The sequence below is a fragment of the Apium graveolens genome, chromosome 11 (genome assembly GCF_009905375.1).
Source record: "Apium graveolens cultivar Ventura chromosome 11, ASM990537v1, whole genome shotgun sequence".
Taxonomy (NCBI): domain Eukaryota; kingdom Viridiplantae; phylum Streptophyta; class Magnoliopsida; order Apiales; family Apiaceae; genus Apium; species Apium graveolens.
The window spans coordinates 159354623-159365557 of record NC_133657.1 but is presented as its reverse complement, the minus strand read 5'-3'; positions in this window follow the sequence as shown (position 1 = coordinate 159365557).

Below are 10935 nucleotides of genomic sequence, written 5' to 3'. Positions count from 1 at the left end.
GAAGAGGTCGCATCAAATGGTTCAGCAATTGATGCTTTATAGAGGGGTTCATCAACACCCTTAAGCACATGTGGTACTTCCCTCCCTTTAGCACAGACATGAGGAGGGGAGTTTATTCCTAATTCTCCAATAGCAACATTGTAATCATAACCTATTCCAGATGTTTGATTAACAACTTGCTTACTGTAGAACTCTTTAGCCTTCGAACAAGAATTGAAGTAGGCTCTAACCTTAGTCTCAAGACCGGTGATCTTGTCTTTGAGAATAGTTTCGAGTTTTCTATAACAGTCAACTCTATTCTCTAGAAAAGATACTTGTTCTTTTAACTTGTCTTGATTAATGTGCACAAGTCTTAATTCATTGACCTCTTTCTCAAGGTCTTTGATCTGTAAACTTAACAGTTTATTATCACGACGAGCACAATCTAAGTTACCTCCTAGATGATAAACTAATTCAGCATCAATATATTTTACCTCTTTTCTTGACGATGAAGCTTTTCCATCAATAGCCATAAGAGTAAGATTCCCTTCTTCTTCATCTTCACTGTCAGTATCATCCCAGCTTCTTCCCTTTGCCAGATAAGCCCTTTCAGAGTTACTCTCCTGATTTGAATCATAAGAGTTCTTCCTTACTTGCTTTGGCTTCCTACATTCTGTGGCAAAGTGTCCCAACTCATTGCAGTTATAGCATCTGATGGTGCTCCGATCAACCATCCCTGTTTTGTATCCACCACTGCTGATGTTAGAGGATGAAGATCCACCTTTCTGGAATTTGTTGTAGTTGGACTTGTACTTGAACTTGGGATTTCTCTTGAATCTGACATTGGAGAATCTCTTGACAATTTGGGCCATTGACTCATCTTCCAATTGCTCCAGCTCTTCCAAGGAATAAACATCATCACTGGATTGATTTGTAGTAGGAGGACCATATTCTGCTACTAATACATTTTCCTCAGCCTTGGAATACTGTACCATTCTTTCCGACTATTGAGATTGTTGTTATTATTGACCTTCAGCTACAAGAGCAGTAGATGTGCTGACCATTCTATCTTTCCCGTAGACTTCCTTCTGCTGAATCTGCTCCAACTCATAGGTTTTCAACACACCATAGAGTCTATCCAAAGAAATCTCACTCAGATCTCTAGCTAATGGCAGTGATTCTATGTTCAAGATGAGTTGGCAGTGTTAAAAGGAACTTTTTGTTTACCTCCCTGATTGAATAATATTTTCCATTTATGTTCAGGTTATTGATCAATGCATTGTACCTCTCAAACACTTCAGAAATTTCTTTTCCTGGATTTGATTTAAAATGTTCATACTCAGAGGTTAGGATCTCCAACTTGTTCTCCCTAACTTCCTCTGTGCCTTCATTAATCACCTCAATAGTTTCCCACATGTGTTTGGAATTTTTACAGTTCATCACATGTCTGTTCATCAAGGGATCAAGGGAATTAATTAATATTAATTGAAGGCTGGCATCCAAGGAGGCTTCTTCCTTTTCAGCAGGAGTAAAATCTTCAGGCTCTTTTGGATAGGTTCTAGCTTTGGTAATCACAACATCATCTTCTATCACCTCTGGTTCAATAACCATCGGAGTTTTTGGACCCTTCTTTAACAAGTTCAGATATTTGGGATTTGCAACTTGTAAAAATATTAGCATCTTCTTCTTCCACATGATGTAATTTTCTTTGTCAAATAGTGGAATTTTAACGGTTCCAACTTTTTGTGAAGTCATTATGAATTTTTGAATAAATAAAAATTCAAGGAGTTGAAAAATCACAAAAGTCTAGGATCTTGATTTGTTCGTTAATCAGAAGGCTCTGATACCAATTGTTAGGTCCCAATGTGTTTATAGAAGGGGGGTTGACTACAAACAGTACCGAATAATCGAATTAAATGCGGAATAAAAAAGTGAAACAAAATTCAAGTTAAATAAGAATATTATTAAACTTGAAAGGTGTTACAACAACTGTATCGATTACAAGGAAATAATCTCAAATTAATTATCATAAATCTAGAATAAATTCGACATAAACTTTTTCTATTTTTGTAATAAAAAGATTCAAATGCTAAACGCAATTTGAGATTAAGTTCTAGGGATTTTGATCCGCTAGATAGTTACACAAGAACAAGAGAATGATTTCTAGTTGATTGGATTTAACTTTACAAACTAGAAATGGATGATCTTGAATTAGCAGAGAAAATGAAATATTACTTCTACTTCTTTTCTCTTTGTTATGTTCTTGACTTCTGTTTTTTTGGATGATTTGTTGAATGGATGATTCTGTCTTTTTAGTCAATCAACAGAATGGAATGAACTGGAATGACAATCCCATAGCTGGTAGGACTTTCGGTGAGACTATCCTTTGAACTAGCAAGACAATCCCAACAGCTAGCAAGACTTTCGGTAGGACTATCAAATGAACTAGCAAGACAATCTCCTTTCCAGTAGAACTTTCGGTAGGACAATTGAAATGACTTGGCATGACAATCGGTATGACAATCCAGATTGTCATGCTAGTTCATTTTCAATTGTCTTGCTGATATAAGACTGTTTTTAATCCAATTAAACTTCTGAAAATTCTTAATATTAATTCTGAATTAATTAATCAATTAATTCAATTAATAAATTAATTAATTTTTGCAGATATAATTTATTTTCTTAATTAAATTATATGACTTAATTAATTAATAGAGAATTAATACTAATCCTGAGCAGCAACCATTCTTCTGAAAATCTTCTGAAAATCACTGAGAATTATGAATCAATTCCACCACTTCAATGTTGACACTCGATGTACTGTCTGGTTTATGAGTGACTAACTTCCGTGACGTTTCTTCATGTCTTGACTTTGATAATTGATTTTCTTCAGATTAAATCCTTGTAATTAATTGATACTCTGACGAGATCTCTGTCACTTGATTAAATCCACAATCTTGATTTGCATCACTGAGGCTTGGTCAATTTCTTGAACTTCTTCCAGTGAATTATCTCCTCAAGTCTGTAGATGAACCTTGTTTCTGAATCCTCTGACAGATGTTACTTTGCGAGATCTCTTTGACGATAGATCCACTATTTACTTATTACATTCTTATTTGAGTTGAGTTAAATCCTCGAATATACAAATAGGCTATGACATATGCCTTACAGATTGTTAAGTATATAAGGATATAAAAGTTACGAGAAAGGGATATGCTATGTGATATGTGCTTATGTGTATAAGCTATATTCGTATACTCGAGTCAGAGATATAATCGAGTTATCGTATAGAGTGATCGTTCCGAGAACGAGAGTTGAGAATCTGATTAAAATTTTGGTTTTATTGTAGATTCGGAGCGTGAGGGCATTCAGGCTAAGAAAGGAAAGGATTTACTAGGTGGCAGTAGTTCAACCTTCAGGAAAGCAAATCCAGGCAAGTAACTCTGACTACTTGTGTAAATGGTTATAAAGAGAATGTTGTTCATACCATGTAGAGTATTGAACTGTTTAAGTATGAAACCCTTGTTTTATGAAACCCTGACATTGATTTGATGAACCCTTGTTCTTGATAATCTGTTATTGATAAGCCTATTAATTTCACCCTTTGATAATCTGTCTTTTCCGTTCAAGTTACCTATTAAGCCATGGATTATATTGGACCCTTTGTTTATTCTTGTTAACCCTGTTTAATGATACCCTGTTTCTCTTGGTCACCCTTTTGATCCCTAAATCAATGCTGATCTTTCAAATTTAGTGCTTTGTTATCCTTGATATAGAATTCTTATGAATTGTTCCTTGCGTACCTTTGAATCACTCCCTGAACTTTGTTTCCTTAAAATCTGAACTAAGAATGAGTTTCGACTTGAAAGAGTCTGAATGATTTCAAATGCTTGGTAATGATAAAATGAATTTTAGAAAACCTATTTGTTTTTCCAACTCAAGGTTTTCCAAATGAATTCCTGATGGATTGGATTGGGACGTAAGAGGCTAGTTGGACTAGTCCAGTCATGGTAAGAGGCTAGTGGGGCTAGTCCAACTTAAGGATGAAATTATGTCGATTGGTACCTTAAAGACCGGAATGGAGGTTGATACGGGCTGATCACCCGTATATAATAAAATGGAAATATAAAATGATCCAATCAAGGGTTCTAAGTGATTATTTAAAAAAGGGAACTGAAACTTTTGTTCAGCAAATTAATTTTAAAAATGAAAATGGTTTATATTGTTTTGAAAAGAGTTGATATGTTATTGTGGAGCTTAAAGCTCGAGAACCCTGATTCTTGAAATTGTTGATCATATGATTGATTCTATATATATTGAAATACTGTTGCTTTCCTCTATCGAAAGATCTATTCTGATCCTTTAATGATTTGTGATGAATGTCGGCTTTCGTCCTACTTTGAGCCTTGTTCCTTGAAAGCCCCTCTATTCTTCAGAAACCTTTCCTTAACCCAAAAGATGGAAATCTGCCACCTAGATCAAATAAAGTAGAATGCCCTGAGTTAGGTAAAGCATATTGTGAATTGATATTGTAGAACTGCTATATAGTTACTTGCTTAGTTTTATACTCATTTGTTTGTCTTAATCTAACCATGGCAGTTAAGCAAGAAGATGGCCAGGCTTAGGCGCACTGCTCGTAAGAGCGTACCTGGTGGTCCCTACCGTGTTGAGGGCTTCCGATTGCCAGAGCAGGTAGTGGTAATTATGAGTGAGCTCGCGCCTAGAAAGAAGTGTTTAAAGATACAATGGGTTATCTGTCGGTTCCCAGCCGGAATCGATATTATTTATTCAGTAATATTTTGGGCTTGTAAGTTATATTTTATGATTGGTAGTTGTGATCTTGTCTCATACTTTATCCTGTTGATCATGTTAGTAGTTAATCGGGGTTTATGCTTATTTAATTATTAGATTAGAGGTGTGTGAGTCCTCATTTCCTAACCCCGAGATTGAGGGCGTCACATTCTGTCTGTTAAAATTTCTTCCGGGCTGGAACTTTCCCTTCCTCTTATTAAAATTTGGAAACTTCCCTGCTTGGGACTGTCCTTCACTTCCCTCAAACTTCCTCTTCTTACCTTCCTTCTCCTTCTAAGACATTTCACTTTCCGTCTCCGCAATCATAGCCTTCTGCATAACTCCCGCATACGTATCCAACTCAAATATAGCCACCTTCCTTCAGATTCATGGCTTGAGTTTTTGCTGAAACCTTTTAGCTTTCTTCCTATCAGTGTTCACATATGATGGCACAAACCTGGACAACTCCTCAAACCTACTCTCAAAATCCGCCACTGGCATATTCCCCTGCTCTAGCTCCATAAATTTCAACTCCATTTGATCTTGAACAAACTGAGGGAAATATTTTTCTAAAAACAACTCCTTGAATCTATCCCACGTTGCATCATATGTACCTTCCAACATCTTAACAGTTTCCCACCAGTAGGTGGCTTCATTCTTCAGGCAGTAACTTGCAAACTCAGTCTTCTGCTCATCTCTCACTTTAACTAAGGCAAACGCCTTCTCAATTTCCTTCAACCAGATTCTTGCCTCAATAGGATCTATAGAACCCTTTAACTCTGGTGGATTCACCGCCTGAAAGGTCTTAAAGGTTACCTGAGGGTTGGTCTGCCTCTGTTGTTGTTGAATTAGGTGAACTGTTTGTTGAGCCAAGATCTGAAGAATCTGGGCTACAGTTGGGTCTACGGGACCTGGGTTGGCATTCTGGTCATTGCTATTTTGGGTGTTATTATTGTTGTTGTTGTTTTCTTCATTCTGGTTGGTGGAACGGGTATTTCTTCTGGTAGACATTTTCTGTAAAGAATCAAACAATTTATTTAGCATTTAAAACATAATCCTTTTTGTGAAAATATTTTTTAAAACAGAAATATCTCTTTTTGAAAACATCTTCAATAGTTGAACTAAGTAAATTGTATGCTTCTTTACAGAATGAAAACAGTTAAGGGAAATAGGGTACATGTTATCACAAGAGTTTAATAATTGGTACAGTAAGATAAAATAAGTATGGTATACACAAAGATTTAAGGTCATTTTTTCGAATTGCTCTCCATTTCTAAGTTCATAGCCTTCGCGGTAGCTTCATCAATGTTACCTACCAAATAAAAGGCCTGTTCAGGAAGACTGTCTAATTCTCCGGAAAGGATCAACCGAAACCCTCTAATTGTTTCTGCTAAACCAACATATTTTCCTGGAGAAAATGGCAATGCTGGAAAGGACATGTATTGCTATGTATCAAAGTTTGGTGGTACAAGCGCAAAACATTTTATTAAAGGCAAAGGTACAACATGCCTATTCCTTATTCAGTAGGTCTAGTTTATTCGCACTCCTACCAAAAGTATGATAATACACACTATACACTATTATACATATATCACTTATCACATCATTCCTATCGTTTAGCGTTATGGAAACTCTGGTCCACCAAGTCTTTCAAAACCCTCCAATGCTTTTCTAGCCCACCCTATAAGAGCATCTGGGGTTGCATACTCACAAGTAGCTCCATGAAGTCTAGCCTCATGTATTTTACGAGTCACCTGAACCTCATTCCGAAGCTCCTTTACTTTCCTGTCAACATCTATAGTTCTTATGATATGCTGTAATTCCTGAATCTGGGCCCACAACGCCTCTCGTTCTAATAGAAGAGCCTCATACTTATAGTAGGGAACAAGGTGTGGAGTAAACTGAAAAGATGCACCCGCCACCGAAAGTCTAGTAGAGTCAGAATCAGCAGGTGGGGGTCTTCGAATATGTGGTCTCACGCTAAGAAGTGGAATAGCTTGCAATGGTGCAACCATCACAACTGGTACTATAGCTGACACCGGTAGAGTAGCAGGACGTGGATCAGCTGACGGTCCTCCAACTGAAGGCTCCGAGTGATCAGATGATATCGAAATATAGGAATCTGCCATCGCCGCTATCTGAAAATTACGCTTCTAGATAAGAATCTCGAATCTCACCATGAATCATACTAAAACCCACTATTTAGCCGCACTCAACCTCTCAATGTTCTATTTCTTTATTTCCTAATACTAATCTTAACCCTCTACCCATTCCCGACAATCTAGGCTTGTGGCAGTGACTTTAAACCTTAGCTCTGATGCCAAAACCGTGACGCCCTCCAAACCCGGGTCAGAAGTTTGGGGTCCACAACACACACATATACCATAATTAAACCTGTTTAGGAATACGATAATATATGCAATGACCCTACTTACCATGATCAAGGATCGCAACAGTTTAAAGTATGTCCACAAGCCACAATCTTATTTATTACAAACGTACCACATCCCAAATTTATTTATCTTACATTTGAAGTCAAACTTTATTACAAACTTTTAGCACACACCAAGTCACACAACTTCCGCTAGCTTATCCCATTTTAACTTAAAAACCTAGCTGGCACACTCGACTGGGGATCCTCGCCATTACCAGTTTCCTTCTTAACTGGAAAAGAACATAAACAGATTCACAAGAGTGAGCTAACTAGCTCAGCAAGTCACAATGACAACACTGAGATTAAATAATTATCAATTGAAATGATATAGGGAATCAAGTTTTCTGATAAGCAATGATTAGAATTGGATATTCACTTTTTATTTTAAAAACCAAGGTTAGGCTGCTGATCAGTCACGCACTAACCCGGAGCAAGGCTCCCAGCTTTGCTCTATATACTGGATCCAAGGCACACATTGGCCTATTATGACCACGAATCTGGTCTAACCACGAATCTGGTCTGAACACGAATCTGGTCCATATTTAAAAACAATCCAATTCTATAATAATAACATGATAAATAATGTAATTTAATAAACTGAATCATGAACAACATTTATCCTGAAGCATAAGATGATTCACAATACCATAAAGGTATAACAAGGTAAACAAGAAGATTGACTTTCAATTCAGGGAAAGAATCAGAGTGTAGAAGACTAAGGGTGCAAAGGTTACAAGGAATGATCTCTGTTATACAAGGTATAAAGGTTTGTCTGATACGAAATCTCATATCAAGGATCAGTATATGGTAGATATGTATTTGTGGAGTAGTATCGGATATGTGTCGTTCGTATCCCAGAATTCAATAATCAATGGTTTACAAGAAATCAGGCTTGCGACTCAAGATCAATAAGAATCAAGGTTTACGGTTAAGTACTTCAAAGTACTTGCAATATAGAATAGGAATTACTGGGAATAATTGCAACATAATCAAAAGAGTTCAAAAGTATTCACAAGTATACTACAAGAAAGTTCAGGGACACTTGCCTTATCAATTCGCTTTCACTTCACTAACACTTGTCAATTGGTTCCCACTCACTAACCACTTGCTTTCCTTTTCTACATCTCGCTTCCTCTGTTAGACATCACATATACTCATCAACACTACTTCTCAACTCATTCTATTCGATACAAGCTTCTATCTACCCTTCGTTTCACCCAAATCCAACATACGTATTGAAAGTTACAGCAAAACAGTGAAGCAATGCACAAACAATCATTTATACAGCAATCGGGTCACGTGTAACACATAGCGCATAATATATTCAATCCAAATAATTTTTCAAAGAAGATTCGGGGTCAAAATGATTTTCCAGGTATTTAATACGAATTTTTGAACATTTTTCGGAATCAAAATTGGACTTTGAATCATTTTATAATTAAATAATAGGGTTCGAATACCCGAATCTGACTTTAAAATAATTTTGTAATAATTATCGAGCTTTGAAAATAATTTAAAATAATATTTTAAAGTTCGAAACTATTTTTCAGGATTTTTAAATCAAAAATAAATAATTAAATCCAATTAAATAATCAATTAAAATTAATTAATAACTAATTATATTAATTAATCAATTAATATTTAAATTAATTAACTAATTAAATAATTAATTATAAACTAAAATTAATTATATAAATAATTAAGATTTATTTCTAAATTAAGAATAATTTTCAGAAATTAAATAATGAATTTTCAGGATTTTTTAAATAACTAAAATAATTTTTTGAAAATAAAATATAAACAGAAATATAGTTTTTATAAATTTTTAAAACAACAATCTAATTTTTTTAAAACTGAAATCTGAAATCTGAAATCTGTAATCTTTAGAAACTATAGGGACTGATTTAACAAAACTGAAAATAGGGTGATTAAACATCACCACCTTCAAAAGTCAGGGGGGCCAAACTGTAATTTTGCAGCCGCCGCCCTGCTTCGCAGAAAAAAGCCGCCGGCCACAACCAACCCGCCCAGAATTCAACCAAAATTTGCATAACTCAAGAACAACATGTCAGGAACACTGTTAAGCAATCGTTTTAACCCGAATCGCCGCGAATCGCCGGGAAAAGCTGCCGAAACCGAACGAACTCGGTTTTTCCCGCGAGGCTTTTCCGGGATCCTTTGGCCTTGAAACTAGTATCATTCAACTCCTCTTTTCATGATCTATTTAATTATGTAAGTCAAACATTCCCAGGTTTAACAGGTCAAAAATACGGTCAAAAAGATGAATTCTCCGGTGAAATTATTCAAGAACACAAAGAACATTCAAACTCAAAGATCAAATCAACTTTTCTACATGTTATTGAACTCAGTTTTTGACATATAATATACCAAAATAACCAGGAAGAAAAGATATACATGATTATATCATCAAATCATATCAAAAACATCAAGAACAAAAATTCATAATTTAATCCATAATCAATTCGAATTAAAATAATTAAATTAGAAAAATACCTTGATTTCTGGGCAAAAACAGATGGTTGATTCAGAAAGAGGTTTTCGAGAGCTTCGTTTTGATATATTGCATGCCCGAATTGGAGTTCGATAATGCCTTCGTTTGTGCGATTGATTTTCAAGAATACGGTATTTTTATAAAGTTTTCTCTGTCAGACTTTCCTCCTTTGCCTTCAAATTTTCCAAAACTCTTCTTATCAGAACTTGCACCTTTCCTGGAAAATTTCTTTCCCATTCTGAATTTCCTGTTTGCAATCCTTGTGATTCCTTTCACCATAAGAGCACACAGCTTCATCATCTCTTCATCAGGATCCATCTCAGGTAAGCTTTCAGTTTCTGAGTCATCATCACTATCAGAACTTGATGACTCAGTATCAGACTTTGTGATGAGAGCTTTTCCCTTGCCTTTTCTTGAGGCAGCTGCTTTGGGGGATTCCTCCTCAGCCTTAAGAGCAACTATCCTTGACTTTCTTTCATTCCTTTTGCTTCTTTGTTCCATCTCAAGTTCATGAGTCTTGAGCATCCCATAAATTTCATCAAGAGTTGTTTCATCAAGAACATAGTTGTCTCTTATAGTGATGGCCTTCAAATCCCAACTTTCAGGAAGAGCTAACAGGAATTTAAGATTTGAATCTTCAAGTTCATATTCCTTGTCCACCAGTGACAGATCATTCAAGAGTTTGACAAATATGTCATATAATCCAGTTAATGACTCATCAGGTTTTGAGTCAAAGTGCTCAGACTCTTGAGTGAGTATAGTCCTCTTGTTCTTCTTAATCGAATCACTTCCCTGTCATCTTGTTTCCAAGGCATCCCATATCTCCTTTGCAGTCTTGCAGTTGATTACCCTGTTTGACATGACATTATCAATGTCTCTATGCAGCAAATATCGTACCTTTGCATCCTTAGCAATAGATGGGATATCTTCAGCTGTATATTCACTTTTCTCCTTTAGTACTGTCTGTGCTGGTTGATCTGCAACTACAACGGAGAGCTTGGTTGGCTTGTGTGGTCCTTCATTGATTCTGTCAAGGTATTCTGGATCTGTAGCTTCCAGAAACATAGACATCCTCACCTTCCATATGGGATATTCAGATGGTTTCAGTATGGGAACTCTAATAGTCTCATATCGATTATGAATTTGAGTCTTTGGAGGTTCTTCAGTTTTGGTGGGCTTGGTTGGAGTTTGTTCTTCTTCAGACATGATTGTTTTTGGA